The sequence below is a fragment of the Vicugna pacos genome, unplaced genomic scaffold (assembly GCF_048564905.1).
Source record: "Vicugna pacos unplaced genomic scaffold, VicPac4 scaffold_20, whole genome shotgun sequence".
In the NCBI taxonomy this organism is placed as follows: Eukaryota; Metazoa; Chordata; class Mammalia; order Artiodactyla; family Camelidae; genus Vicugna; species Vicugna pacos.
Window position 1 is genome coordinate 80,229,886 of NW_027328741.1, and position 12,880 is coordinate 80,242,765.

At 45.2% G+C, this 12,880-nt stretch overlaps 1 long non-coding RNA gene across 1 annotated transcript; it reads right to left on the reverse strand.

Annotated features, from left to right (window-relative positions):
- Window positions 1-3,613: 3,613 nt before the first annotated feature.
- On the reverse strand, window positions 3,614-4,363 carry LOC140694076 (uncharacterized). The gene is made up of 3 exons (XR_012069830.1): window positions 4,246-4,363; window positions 3,947-4,037; window positions 3,614-3,816 (listed from the first exon to the last, which is right to left on the reverse strand). It is a non-coding gene; the product is annotated as an uncharacterized lncRNA (long non-coding RNA).
- Window positions 4,364-12,880: the final 8,517 nt, after the last annotated feature.

The window sequence follows — 12,880 nt, forward strand, 5'->3', positions numbered from 1 at the left end:
TTTCTGTGAAATGTATCTGGATAGTGTTGATTCATCGATGCCCAGTTGGCAGAGAAGAAGTGCAACCTGCACTCACTCGCTCCCATGTACAGAGCAATGGAAACATCCACTCACCCAGCCCTTAGCATAGGACACTGGCCGAAGAGAGGTCTGTTACTCCCAAAGACAGGATGAGGCCTCAGGACACCTGGAAGCAGGAGAATGCAAAGCAGGGAATGGAAACCAGTGCAGGTTCGGACCCCTGGTGATGGAGCAACAAGGGTGAAACTCTGTTTAACTTGGACGCACACTCTCAAGCGGACAGGAGACATGGGTTTGAAGGTGATGTGCTGAGATTTACAAGAGTGCACAGCAGATGCTTGGCTGAGAGAACTCAAAGAAACCAGCGCAAAATATCCCCACAGTTAATTCTGAGACCAAGATCCAAGCTGCCAAATTTGAGGTAGCAGAGGCAATGGTCAGTGAGGCATAGAGCTACGGATGATGGCACACGCTGAGTCTCAGGGATCTGGAGTGCGTTGTGGGATGTGGTGGGTCGAATCAAGAGAGCAAACCGAACTGTGTACCAATAATAAATCAACCACACTGGTCGCGCGGTTGCGATTACCGATATGTCCCATGGCCACACCCAGTACATCTGCAGGACCAGGGACCAATTGGGAATTTTGCCAATAGAGCACGTGTGGGGCTGAATCAGAGATATCGTGCATCTGGTCTGAGGGATCCAGGGGGCCTTGAATTTGAAATCAGAATGAAAAGCCTTAGGATATGCTACATTCATAACCTGGGCTGGGATTATGGTTTGGTTTGAGTCACAGGATGCGCAACAACTCTGTGGTTGCCTTCGTGCACCCGTGCCACAAGGATGAGAGGACAAGGGAGAGTGGTCCAAGTCCACAGCGTGAGAAGAGGAAGCATTCCCTTCAGCACTATCTCCCAAAGGCGGATGCTACATTTTGGATGGCACCGGCACGGTACGGCACCTAGGACAACAAGGAAGGTCTGCGGGATCATTCCAGCAGGCCCTGATATGTGACATCCATAGATATGCTTCCACTGGTGTTTCTGTAGACAGAGAAGCTCTGGAAAGAACTGATTTCATTGGGACATTCCCGTGGCAATAAAAAGCAGAAGAGCACTCTCAGTTTGCTGTTTTGGAAACACTCCAAAATGACATAGAGAAGAATGCAGAGCTGAGAACTTTTAGAAGCTTCATTTCCACAAGAGGAAGTGTCCTGTGCACTTTCAGAAGTGTGAGATAAGTATAATCAAAATGAAGTTATGCTAATCGAAGCAGTATGGGTTGTTCATCACAACTAATGCAACACCAGCAATTGGAGATATACCAAACAACACACACAGGTACAGGTTATGGCATCAATGTCTAGGAGAAATTGTCCTCACAGAAATCCCATGGAATTGCGTAGAGACAAGAGTCTAAAATTTTCAATTAACAAAGCCCTAGAAGTCTACATTAGATACCTGATATTACCTGACCAGTAGAGATGAAGAAGAACAGTAAAAGAAACAGGAAGTACCATTTTCAGTTCCAAAGATATTGAAGGCGCAAAAGATAAGCTTTCAAACAACTAGTCTGCAAAACGCTATCCAGAACAAGTGTTGAAAATGAAGGTCAGGAAAACACTGAAGAACACCAGTGTCTCAGAATCACAAAAGGCAGAATACCAGAAAAGGGGAAGAGAAAGTCTCAACACGAGCCAAAAATATCAGGAAACTCAATGGTTGTGATAATATCAGGGCTAAAATTCAGTCCTTAGCAGACTAGATAATGCAGAGGGACGCGTGAATGACTGTTGAAGACAGGGGAAGAGAAAAACCTCGGTCAGAAGCAGACATAGGAAAGCAAGTGCAAACAAATGAAAACATTGCAGTTGAACCCTGGGTTAAGACAGGGCATGAAAGAATAGAAATCATGAGTCCCAGATGGAAAAGCAAGAGATAAAGAAACAAAAAGTGTCTGAAAATTTATCTGTAGAAAAATCAGACTGAAACTTGCTGAAAGCCAAGAAAGAATCATCTATGCGAATTCAGGAATTACACAGCATCCGAAGGAGGTGGAATCCCAATAGACCTACCAGCAGCTGTATGATTCAAATCAACAAAGCTCACGAATATCCGAGTGATTTAAAATGCACCTGGAGGAGACAACATAGTCACAAGGAAACCTCCAGAGGGGTTTCAGCTGATATCTCGGCAGCAATATTGCAGGACAGGGAGGAGTGCCAGGACACAGACCATATCCTGAATGGCCAAATGCTGCCACCTAGGGTAGCCTATGCCACATGAACACCATTTCAAATAACGGCAGAGCTAGAGAATTCTACAGACCGGCAAATCTTAAAAGAATTCAGCAGTTCAAAAGTTTTTCTAAAAGAAAGGTTGAGAAAACTCCCCTGAATAGAAAAGCAGCAAGATGGAATGGAAAGAAGAAACCATTATTGGAAATGCAAGAAGAGCATGTGTGGCAGAGAAGAAAGAAGAAGAACTTAAGGAGGACATCAAAACCCTAAAGATGGGAGAGGGAAGCAGGAAATCATAGGTGATTGGAAGCACTCTCTTAAGTGAATCAGCTTATTTGACTCTGTTTGAAGCGAAAGGAGAGATGCATGGCCTGACGTGTTTGCAAAACAAGCGAGAAGAAGACCAACAAAGAATCAAACCAACAAACAAGCACCAAAATGGTATGGTTGGCTGACATATACAAAGGGAACCATGATTATTCAAAAGAAAATACTCAAGGTGAGGTCAAGGGTCATTCAGAACGCATCGACCCAGTATCGTGGCTTGCATGTACTCAGCACACTTGTATTCGGAAATCAGAAGCGTGCATTCATATTCGTAAATTTTGATTCATAAGAGCATATCGTGACCTAACACTAATGCCGATTTGGAATCAAATGGTTTCCTAGTCCGTGATGTAGACTTGTATGTCTTCCAACAGGATGAAGGAATGCCATATTCTAGGCTACGTAGAGAAGAAATGTAAGAAGCCTATAACAAAGGCAAGTAGCTCTGCCAAAGTGTACTAAGTGCAAAAGAGACCGACAGCAAAGTGCACATTGGGGTTGGTTTCATTTCTTGGAATTTCAGCCCCCATGAATCCAATGGATCCATGTCCTGAGAGTGTGGGTGTTTCAGCAGAAATCAGGCGACGCATATGTATTCCGGGTGTACGGATATTATAGGAACATAAGTCTCCTTTAGTGGGTCCCTGTGTACTGTGAACTGTTAGAAAGTTTAAAGACGTGTGAAACCATCAACTGAAAAGGGACACACTTCCCTCCATTGGTACGGTGCATAGAGCTCTGAACAAAAGGAAAGAGGGAAGAAGAAAGGCCCATGGGACGCTAGTGGGTAGAATCACATTTACCTTAGGAACCTCTCGTCGGATGCAGCCCCTCCCCCAACACTGACAAGATGCAGCAGCCATTGGGGATGGCAGTTAGCGGTTGGATTCCAGGTGGAATGTTGGTGTTTACCGCGAGGCTTGTTGTGGCTGTTGGATCCTAGGTAACCGGGCAGAGTTCTGTGGGTGGATCAGTGTGATGGAGGGGCTGCCGCCCTCTGTGGAGCTTGGCTTAGGTGTTTGGTCCGGGAAGCTGTGTAAGTTCGAGATACTGCTGCTGCCCAAAGACCTGAGGTCACAGGTCAGTTTCCAGAACCTGAAAGGGCAGACAGTGGAAGATCTGCCTGTCATCAGCTTACTGGTCAGGCTCCGAGGTACTTTCAGACTTGCCCAGTCCTGGTGAAGTCGACTTTAGGGGAGACACGAAGAGAAGCTGGCCGATAAGCTGGCTGCACGGATTGAGGAGAGATGCGAACACATGGATGAGACATGTTCTGCTACAATGGAGAATACTGGCGTGGAGACAGCTGTAGAGGATACCAGGCTCAAAAGACATTCATGAGACATATTGAAACTCACTGATACAGGCAGAAACCTACGGAGTGCCAACGTGGACTTGAGGAAGTTCCTCAATTCTCTTCTCCAATAACGGGTCCAAGGTCCCTGACGTCTGAAGGAGAAGAAATGGCAGAGATGATCAAAACGCTCCTGTTCTTGGAAGAGGTCGTGAGAATCCACACGTCCCAAGGGGCATTCCCAAGCCATTCAGACCAAAATTCAACCAGCCCAGGTAAGCCTTTTCCCAGGTTTGGGCCTAGCTAGTGAGCACTTGCCCTTCCCTCCCCTCCACTCAGGCATCCATTTGGAAGGATCAGTACCTGAGCTGCAATGAAGCCATTACGAGAAGAGCAAGCCCCTCCTAGAATCAGAGTTCCTCCAGCTTCACTCTCTGTGAACAACAGTGAACACCTTAAAGGTCAAATAGTCTCGGCTGAAATAGGTAAACTTGAATACTTAGCTCACACCTAGAAACGATGTCCTTCCGCTAGATTCAGCAAATGTTGTGTTTATGTCTTCCCTGGGGTGAAGGGAGTGTGGTAAGTGAGGGGAATCTTTGACTGAACATGAATCTGTATTAGGCTTCAGTTTTTCAAGACAGTGAAGGTAAATAGTACAAGTCAGAAAGTGAACTGAACTGTAAAAGTCGCCAATGACATTAAAGACACAGCTTATGTGGATCGTCTTTCACTTGAGTCAAGCCCCCGGGGGCACTATATCATGGGGGTGCAGACTTGGTTGCGTTAAATGGCTTTAAACTACAGGATCGGATGATTAAGCGTTCTCAACACTGATAGAAAAACACCTGGTTCTCAATAGACTAGCATAACTGCAGCAGGATTCTCCTAGCTAGAATGCCTCTAGGTGCTTTTGGATTCAAACCTAAATGTATATATTTGGTTTGTTTCCTCTTGTATTTTCCTAGAGAGGGATGTTACCCCTTGAAATGCCAACATTGGCCAGTAGGTGTCATTGGGATAAAGGGCACCACATGCACAAGTGTATCCAAGGTTGGGGGTTATTCCATGTTTCCAAAAGTTATTTCATGGTTCCTGTTGGTTTCGGAGGCTTCAACCTTAAAGAGCTGACATGACCCCTTGAACAGTTTGGACTGCTAGTTTGCATTCTATCTGTCTAGCTTTTCCGTAGAGCTGACACAATGTTACCAAATTTGACAAGTCTGGCTTCTAGGTCGATTTAGTGTGTTTCAAAAAATAACTCCATTTTCGTATAACTCCCAAAACATGTAAATGAGTTCTGTTAAACTTCTTAAAGACTGCAAATGGGATATCAACACAATGTCAAAATAGTTGTCTTCGGACAATCCCTCCCACCACGGCTGTATAGAAACAAAGAGCTAAGCAAATATCACATTTCTGTGAAATGTATCTGGATAGTGTTGATTCATCGATGCCCAGTTGGCAGAGAAGAAGTGCAACCTGCACTCACTCGCTCCCATGTACAGAGCAATGGAAACATCCACTCACCCAGCCCTTAGCATAGGACACTGGCCGAAGAGAGGTCTGTTACTCCCAAAGACAGGATGAGGCCTCAGGACACCTGGAAGCAGGAGAATGCAAAGCAGGGAATGGAAACCAGTGCAGGTTCGGACCCCTGGTGATGGAGCAACAAGGGTGAAACTCTGTTTAACTTGGACGCACACTCTCAAGCGGACAGGAGACATGGGTTTGAAGGTGATGTGCTGAGATTTACAAGAGTGCACAGCAGATGCTTGGCTGAGAGAACTCAAAGAAACCAGCGCAAAATATCCCCACAGTTAATTCTGAGACCAAGATCCAAGCTGCCAAATTTGAGGTAGCAGAGGCAATGGTCAGTGAGGCATAGAGCTACGGATGATGGCACACGCTGAGTCTCAGGGATCTGGAGTGCGTTGTGGGATGTGGTGGGTCGAATCAAGAGAGCAAACCGAACTGTGTACCAATAATAAATCAACCACACTGGTCGCGCGGTTGCGATTACCGATATGTCCCATGGCCACACCCAGTACATCTGCAGGACCAGGGACCAATTGGGAATTTTGCCAATAGAGCACGTGTGGGGCTGAATCAGAGATATCGTGCATCTGGTCTGAGGGATCCAGGGGGCCTTGAATTTGAAATCAGAATGAAAAGCCTTAGGATATGCTACATTCATAACCTGGGCTGGGATTATGGTTTGGTTTGAGTCACAGGATGCGCAACAACTCTGTGGTTGCCTTCGTGCACCCGTGCCACAAGGATGAGAGGACAAGGGAGAGTGGTCCAAGTCCACAGCGTGAGAAGAGGAAGCATTCCCTTCAGCACTATCTCCCAAAGGCGGATGCTACATTTTGGATGGCACCGGCACGGTACGGCACCTAGGACAACAAGGAAGGTCTGCGGGATCATTCCAGCAGGCCCTGATATGTGACATCCATAGATATGCTTCCACTGGTGTTTCTGTAGACAGAGAAGCTCTGGAAAGAACTGATTTCATTGGGACATTCCCGTGGCAATAAAAAGCAGAAGAGCACTCTCAGTTTGCTGTTTTGGAAACACTCCAAAATGACATAGAGAAGAATGCAGAGCTGAGAACTTTTAGAAGCTTCATTTCCACAAGAGGAAGTGTCCTGTGCACTTTCAGAAGTGTGAGATAAGTATAATCAAAATGAAGTTATGCTAATCGAAGCAGTATGGGTTGTTCATCACAACTAATGCAACACCAGCAATTGGAGATATACCAAACAACACACACAGGTACAGGTTATGGCATCAATGTCTAGGAGAAATTGTCCTCACAGAAATCCCATGGAATTGCGTAGAGACAAGAGTCTAAAATTTTCAATTAACAAAGCCCTAGAAGTCTACATTAGATACCTGATATTACCTGACCAGTAGAGATGAAGAAGAACAGTAAAAGAAACAGGAAGTACCATTTTCAGTTCCAAAGATATTGAAGGCGCAAAAGATAAGCTTTCAAACAACTAGTCTGCAAAACGCTATCCAGAACAAGTGTTGAAAATGAAGGTCAGGAAAACACTGAAGAACACCAGTGTCTCAGAATCACAAAAGGCAGAATACCAGAAAAGGGGAAGAGAAAGTCTCAACACGAGCCAAAAATATCAGGAAACTCAATGGTTGTGATAATATCAGGGCTAAAATTCAGTCCTTAGCAGACTAGATAATGCAGAGGGACGCGTGAATGACTGTTGAAGACAGGGGAAGAGAAAAACCTCGGTCAGAAGCAGACATAGGAAAGCAAGTGCAAACAAATGAAAACATTGCAGTTGAACCCTGGGTTAAGACAGGGCATGAAAGAATAGAAATCATGAGTCCCAGATGGAAAAGCAAGAGATAAAGAAACAAAAAGTGTCTGAAAATTTATCTGTAGAAAAATCAGACTGAAACTTGCTGAAAGCCAAGAAAGAATCATCTATGCGAATTCAGGAATTACACAGCATCCGAAGGAGGTGGAATCCCAATAGACCTACCAGCAGCTGTATGATTCAAATCAACAAAGCTCACGAATATCCGAGTGATTTAAAATGCACCTGGAGGAGACAACATAGTCACAAGGAAACCTCCAGAGGGGTTTCAGCTGATATCTCGGCAGCAATATTGCAGGACAGGGAGGAGTGCCAGGACACAGACCATATCCTGAATGGCCAAATGCTGCCACCTAGGGTAGCCTATGCCACATGAACACCATTTCAAATAACGGCAGAGCTAGAGAATTCTACAGACCGGCAAATCTTAAAAGAATTCAGCAGTTCAAAAGTTTTTCTAAAAGAAAGGTTGAGAAAACTCCCCTGAATAGAAAAGCAGCAAGATGGAATGGAAAGAAGAAACCATTATTGGAAATGCAAGAAGAGCATGTGTGGCAGAGAAGAAAGAAGAAGAACTTAAGGAGGACATCAAAACCCTAAAGATGGGAGAGGGAAGCAGGAAATCATAGGTGATTGGAAGCACTCTCTTAAGTGAATCAGCTTATTTGACTCTGTTTGAAGCGAAAGGAGAGATGCATGGCCTGACGTGTTTGCAAAACAAGCGAGAAGAAGACCAACAAAGAATCAAACCAACAAACAAGCACCAAAATGGTATGGTTGGCTGACATATACAAAGGGAACCATGATTATTCAAAAGAAAATACTCAAGGTGAGGTCAAGGGTCATTCAGAACGCATCGACCCAGTATCGTGGCTTGCATGTACTCAGCACACTTGTATTCGGAAATCAGAAGCGTGCATTCATATTCGTAAATTTTGATTCATAAGAGCATATCGTGACTTAACACTAATGCCGATTTGGAATCAAATGGTTTCCTAGTCCGTGATGTAGACTTGTATGTCTTCCAACAGGATGAAGGAATGCCATATTCTAGGCTAAGTAGAGAAGAAATGTAAGAAGCCTATAACAAAGGCAAGTAGCTCTGCCAAAGTGTACTAAGTGCAAAAGAGACCGACAGCAAAGTGCACATTGGGGTTGGTTTCATTTCTTGGAATTTCAGCCCCCATGAATCCAATGGATCCATGTCCTGAGAGTGTGGGTGTTTCAGCAGAAATCAGGCGACGCATATGTATTCCGGGTGTACGGATATTATAGGAACATAAGTCTCCTTTAGTGGGTCCCTGTGTACTGTGAACTGTTAGAAAGTTTAAAGACGTGTGAAACCATCAACTGAAAAGGGACACACTTCCCTCCATTGGTACGGTGCATAGAGCTCTGAACAAAAGGAAAGAGGGAAGAAGAAAGGCCCATGGGACGCTAGTGGGTAGAATCACATTTACCTTAGGAACCTCTCGTCGGATGCAGCCCCTCCCCCAACACTGACAAGATGCAGCAGCCATTGGGGATGGCAGTTAGCGGTTGGATTCCAGGTGGAATGTTGGTGTTTACCGCGAGGCTTGTTGTGGCTGTTGGATCCTAGGTAACCGGGCAGAGTTCTGTGGGTGGATCAGTGTGATGGAGGGGCTGCCGCCCTCTGTGGAGCTTGGCTTAGGTGTTTGGTCCGGGAAGCTGTGTAAGTTCGAGATACTGCTGCTGCCCAAAGACCTGAGGTCACAGGTCAGTTTCCAGAACCTGAAAGGGCAGACAGTGGAAGATCTGCCTGTCATCAGCTTACTGGTCAGGCTCCGAGGTACTTTCAGACTTGCCCAGTCCTGGTGAAGTCGACTTTAGGGGAGACACGAAGAGAAGCTGGCCGATAAGCTGGCTGCACGGATTGAGGAGCGATGCGAACACATGGATGAGACATGTTCTGCTACAATGGAGAATACTGGCGTGGAGACAGCTGTAGAGGATACCAGGCTCAAAAGACATTCATGAGACATATTGAAACTCACTGATACAGGCAGAAACCTACGGAGTGCCAACGTGGACTTGAGGAAGTTCCTCAATTCTCTTCTCCAATAACGGGTCCAAGGTCCCTGACGTCTGAAGGAGAAGAAATGGCAGAGATGATCAAAACGCTCCTGTTCTTGGAAGAGGTCGTGAGAATCCACACGTCCCAAGGGGCATTCCCAAGCCATTCAGACCAAAATTCAACCAGCCCAGGTAAGCCTTTTCCCAGGTTTGGGCCTAGCTAGTGAGCACTTGCCCTTCCCTCCCCTCCACTCAGGCATCCATTTGGAAGGATCAGTACCTGAGCTGCAATGAAGCCATTACGAGAAGAGCAAGCCCCTCCTAGAATCAGAGTTCCTCCAGCTTCACTCTCTGTGAACAACAGTGAACACCTTAAAGGTCAAATAGTCTCGGCTGAAATAGGTAAACTTGAATACTTAGCTCACACCTAGAAACGATGTCCTTCCGCTAGATTCAGCAAATGTTGTGTTTATGTCTTCCCTGGGGTGAAGGGAGTGTGGTAAGTGAGGGGAATCTTTGACTGAACATGAATCTGTATTAGGCTTCAGTTTTTCAAGACAGTGAAGGTAAATAGTACAAGTCAGAAAGTGAACTGAACTGTAAAAGTCGCCAATGACATTAAAGACACAGCTTATGTGGATCGTCTTTCACTTGAGTCAAGCCCCCGGGGGCACTATATCATGGGGGTGCAGACTTGGTTGCGTTAAATGGCTTTAAACTACAGGATCGGATGATTAAGCGTTCTCAACACTGATAGAAAAACACCTGGTTCTCAATAGACTAGCATAACTGCAGCAGGATTCTCCTAGCTAGAATGCCTCTAGGTGCTTTTGGATTCAAACCTAAATGTATATATTTGGTTTGTTTCCTCTTGTATTTTCCTAGAGAGGGATGTTACCCCTTGAAATGCCAACATTGGCCAGTAGGTGTCATTGGGATAAAGGGCACCACATGCACAAGTGTATCCAAGGTTGGGGGTTATTCCATGTTTCCAAAAGTTATTTCATGGTTCCTGTTGGTTTCGGAGGCTTCAACCTTAAAGAGCTGACATGACCCCTTGAACAGTTTGGACTGCTAGTTTGCATTCTATCTGTCTAGCTTTTCCGTAGAGCTGACACAATGTTACCAAATTTGACAAGTCTGGCTTCTAGGTCGATTTAGTGTGTTTCAAAAAATAACTCCATTTTCGTATAACTCCCAAAACATGTAAATGAGTTCTGTTAAACTTCTTAAAGACTGCAAATGGGATATCAACACAATGTCAAAATAGTTGTCTTCGGACAATCCCTCCCACCACGGCTGTATAGAAACAAAGAGCTAAGCAAATATCACATTTCTGTGAAATGTATCTGGATAGTGTTGATTCATCGATGCCCAGTTGGCAGAGAAGAAGTGCAACCTGCACTCACTCGCTCCCATGTACAGAGCAATGGAAACATCCACTCACCCAGCCCTTAGCATAGGACACTGGCCGAAGAGAGGTCTGTTACTCCCAAAGACAGGATGAGGCCTCAGGACACCTGGAAGCAGGAGAATGCAAAGCAGGGAATGGAAACCAGTGCAGGTTCGGACCCCTGGTGATGGAGCAACAAGGGTGAAACTCTGTTTAACTTGGACGCACACTCTCAAGCGGACAGGAGACATGGGTTTGAAGGTGATGTGCTGAGATTTACAAGAGTGCACAGCAGATGCTTGGCTGAGAGAACTCAAAGAAACCAGCGCAAAATATCCCCACAGTTAATTCTGAGACCAAGATCCAAGCTGCCAAATTTGAGGTAGCAGAGGCAATGGTCAGTGAGGCATAGAGCTACGGATGATGGCACACGCTGAGTCTCAGGGATCTGGAGTGCATTGTGGGATGTGGTGGGTCGAATCAAGAGAGCAAACCGAACTGTGTACCAATAATAAATCAACCACACTGGTCGCGCGGTTGCGATTACCGATATGTCCCATGGCCACACCCAGTACATCTGCAGGACCAGGGACCAATTGGGAATTTTGCCAATAGAGCACGTGTGGGGCTGAATCAGAGATATCGTGCATCTGGTCTGAGGGATCCAGGGGGCCTTGAATTTGAAATCAGAATGAAAAGCCTTAGGATATGCTACATTCATAACCTGGGCTGGGATTATGGTTTGGTTTGAGTCACAGGATGCGCAACAACTCTGTGGTTGCCTTCGTGCACCCGTGCCACAAGGATGAGAGGACAAGGGAGAGTGGTCCAAGTCCACAGCGTGAGAAGAGGAAGCATTCCCTTCAGCACTATCTCCCAAAGGCGGATGCTACATTTTGGATGGCACCGGCACGGTACGGCACCTAGGACAACAAGGAAGGTCTGCGGGATCATTCCAGCAGGCCCTGATATGTGACATCCATAGATATGCTTCCACTGGTGTTTCTGTAGACAGAGAAGCTCTGGAAAGAACTGATTTCATTGGGACATTCCCGTGGCAATAAAAAGCAGAAGAGCACTCTCAGTTTGCTGTTTTGGAAACACTCCAAAATGACATAGAGAAGAATGCAGAGCTGAGAACTTTTAGAAGCTTCATTTCCACAAGAGGAAGTGTCCTGTGCACTTTCAGAAGTGTGAGATAAGTATAATCAAAATGAAGTTATGCTAATCGAAGCAGTATGGGTTGTTCATCACAACTAATGCAACACCAGCAATTGGAGATATACCAAACAACACACACAGGTACAGGTTATGGCATCAATGTCTAGGAGAAATTGTCCTCACAGAAATCCCATGGAATTGCGTAGAGACAAGAGTCTAAAATTTTCAATTAACAAAGCCCTAGAAGTCTACATTAGATACCTGATATTACCTGACCAGTAGAGATGAAGAAGAACAGTAAAAGAAACAGGAAGTACCATTTTCAGTTCCAAAGATATTGAAGGCGCAAAAGATAAGCTTTCAAACAACTAGTCTGCAAAACGCTATCCAGAACAAGTGTTGAAAATGAAGGTCAGGAAAACACTGAAGAACACCAGTGTCTCAGAATCACAAAAGGCAGAATACCAGAAAAGGGGAAGAGAAAGTCTCAACACGAGCCAAAAATATCAGGAAACTCAATGGTTGTGATAATATCAGGGCTAAAATTCAGTCCTTAGCAGACTAGATAATGCAGAGGGACGCGTGAATGACTGTTGAAGACAGGGGAAGAGAAAAACCTCGGTCAGAAGCAGACATAGGAAAGCAAGTGCAAACAAATGAAAACATTGCAGTTGAACCCTGGGTTAAGACAGGGCATGAAAGAATAGAAATCATGAGTCCCAGATGGAAAAGCAAGAGATAAAGAAACAAAAAGTGTCTGAAAATTTATCTGTAGAAAAATCAGACTGAAACTTGCTGAAAGCCAAGAAAGAATCATCTATGCGAATTCAGGAATTACACAGCATCCGAAGGAGGTGGAATCCCAATAGACCTACCAGCAGCTGTATGATTCAAATCAACAAAGCTCACGAATATCCGAGTGATTTAAAATGCACCTGGAGGAGACAACATAGTCACAAGGAAACCTCCAGAGGGGTTTCAGCTGATATCTCGGCAGCAATATTGCAGGACAGGGAGGAGTGCCAGGACACAGACCATATCCTGAATGGCCAAATGCTGCCAC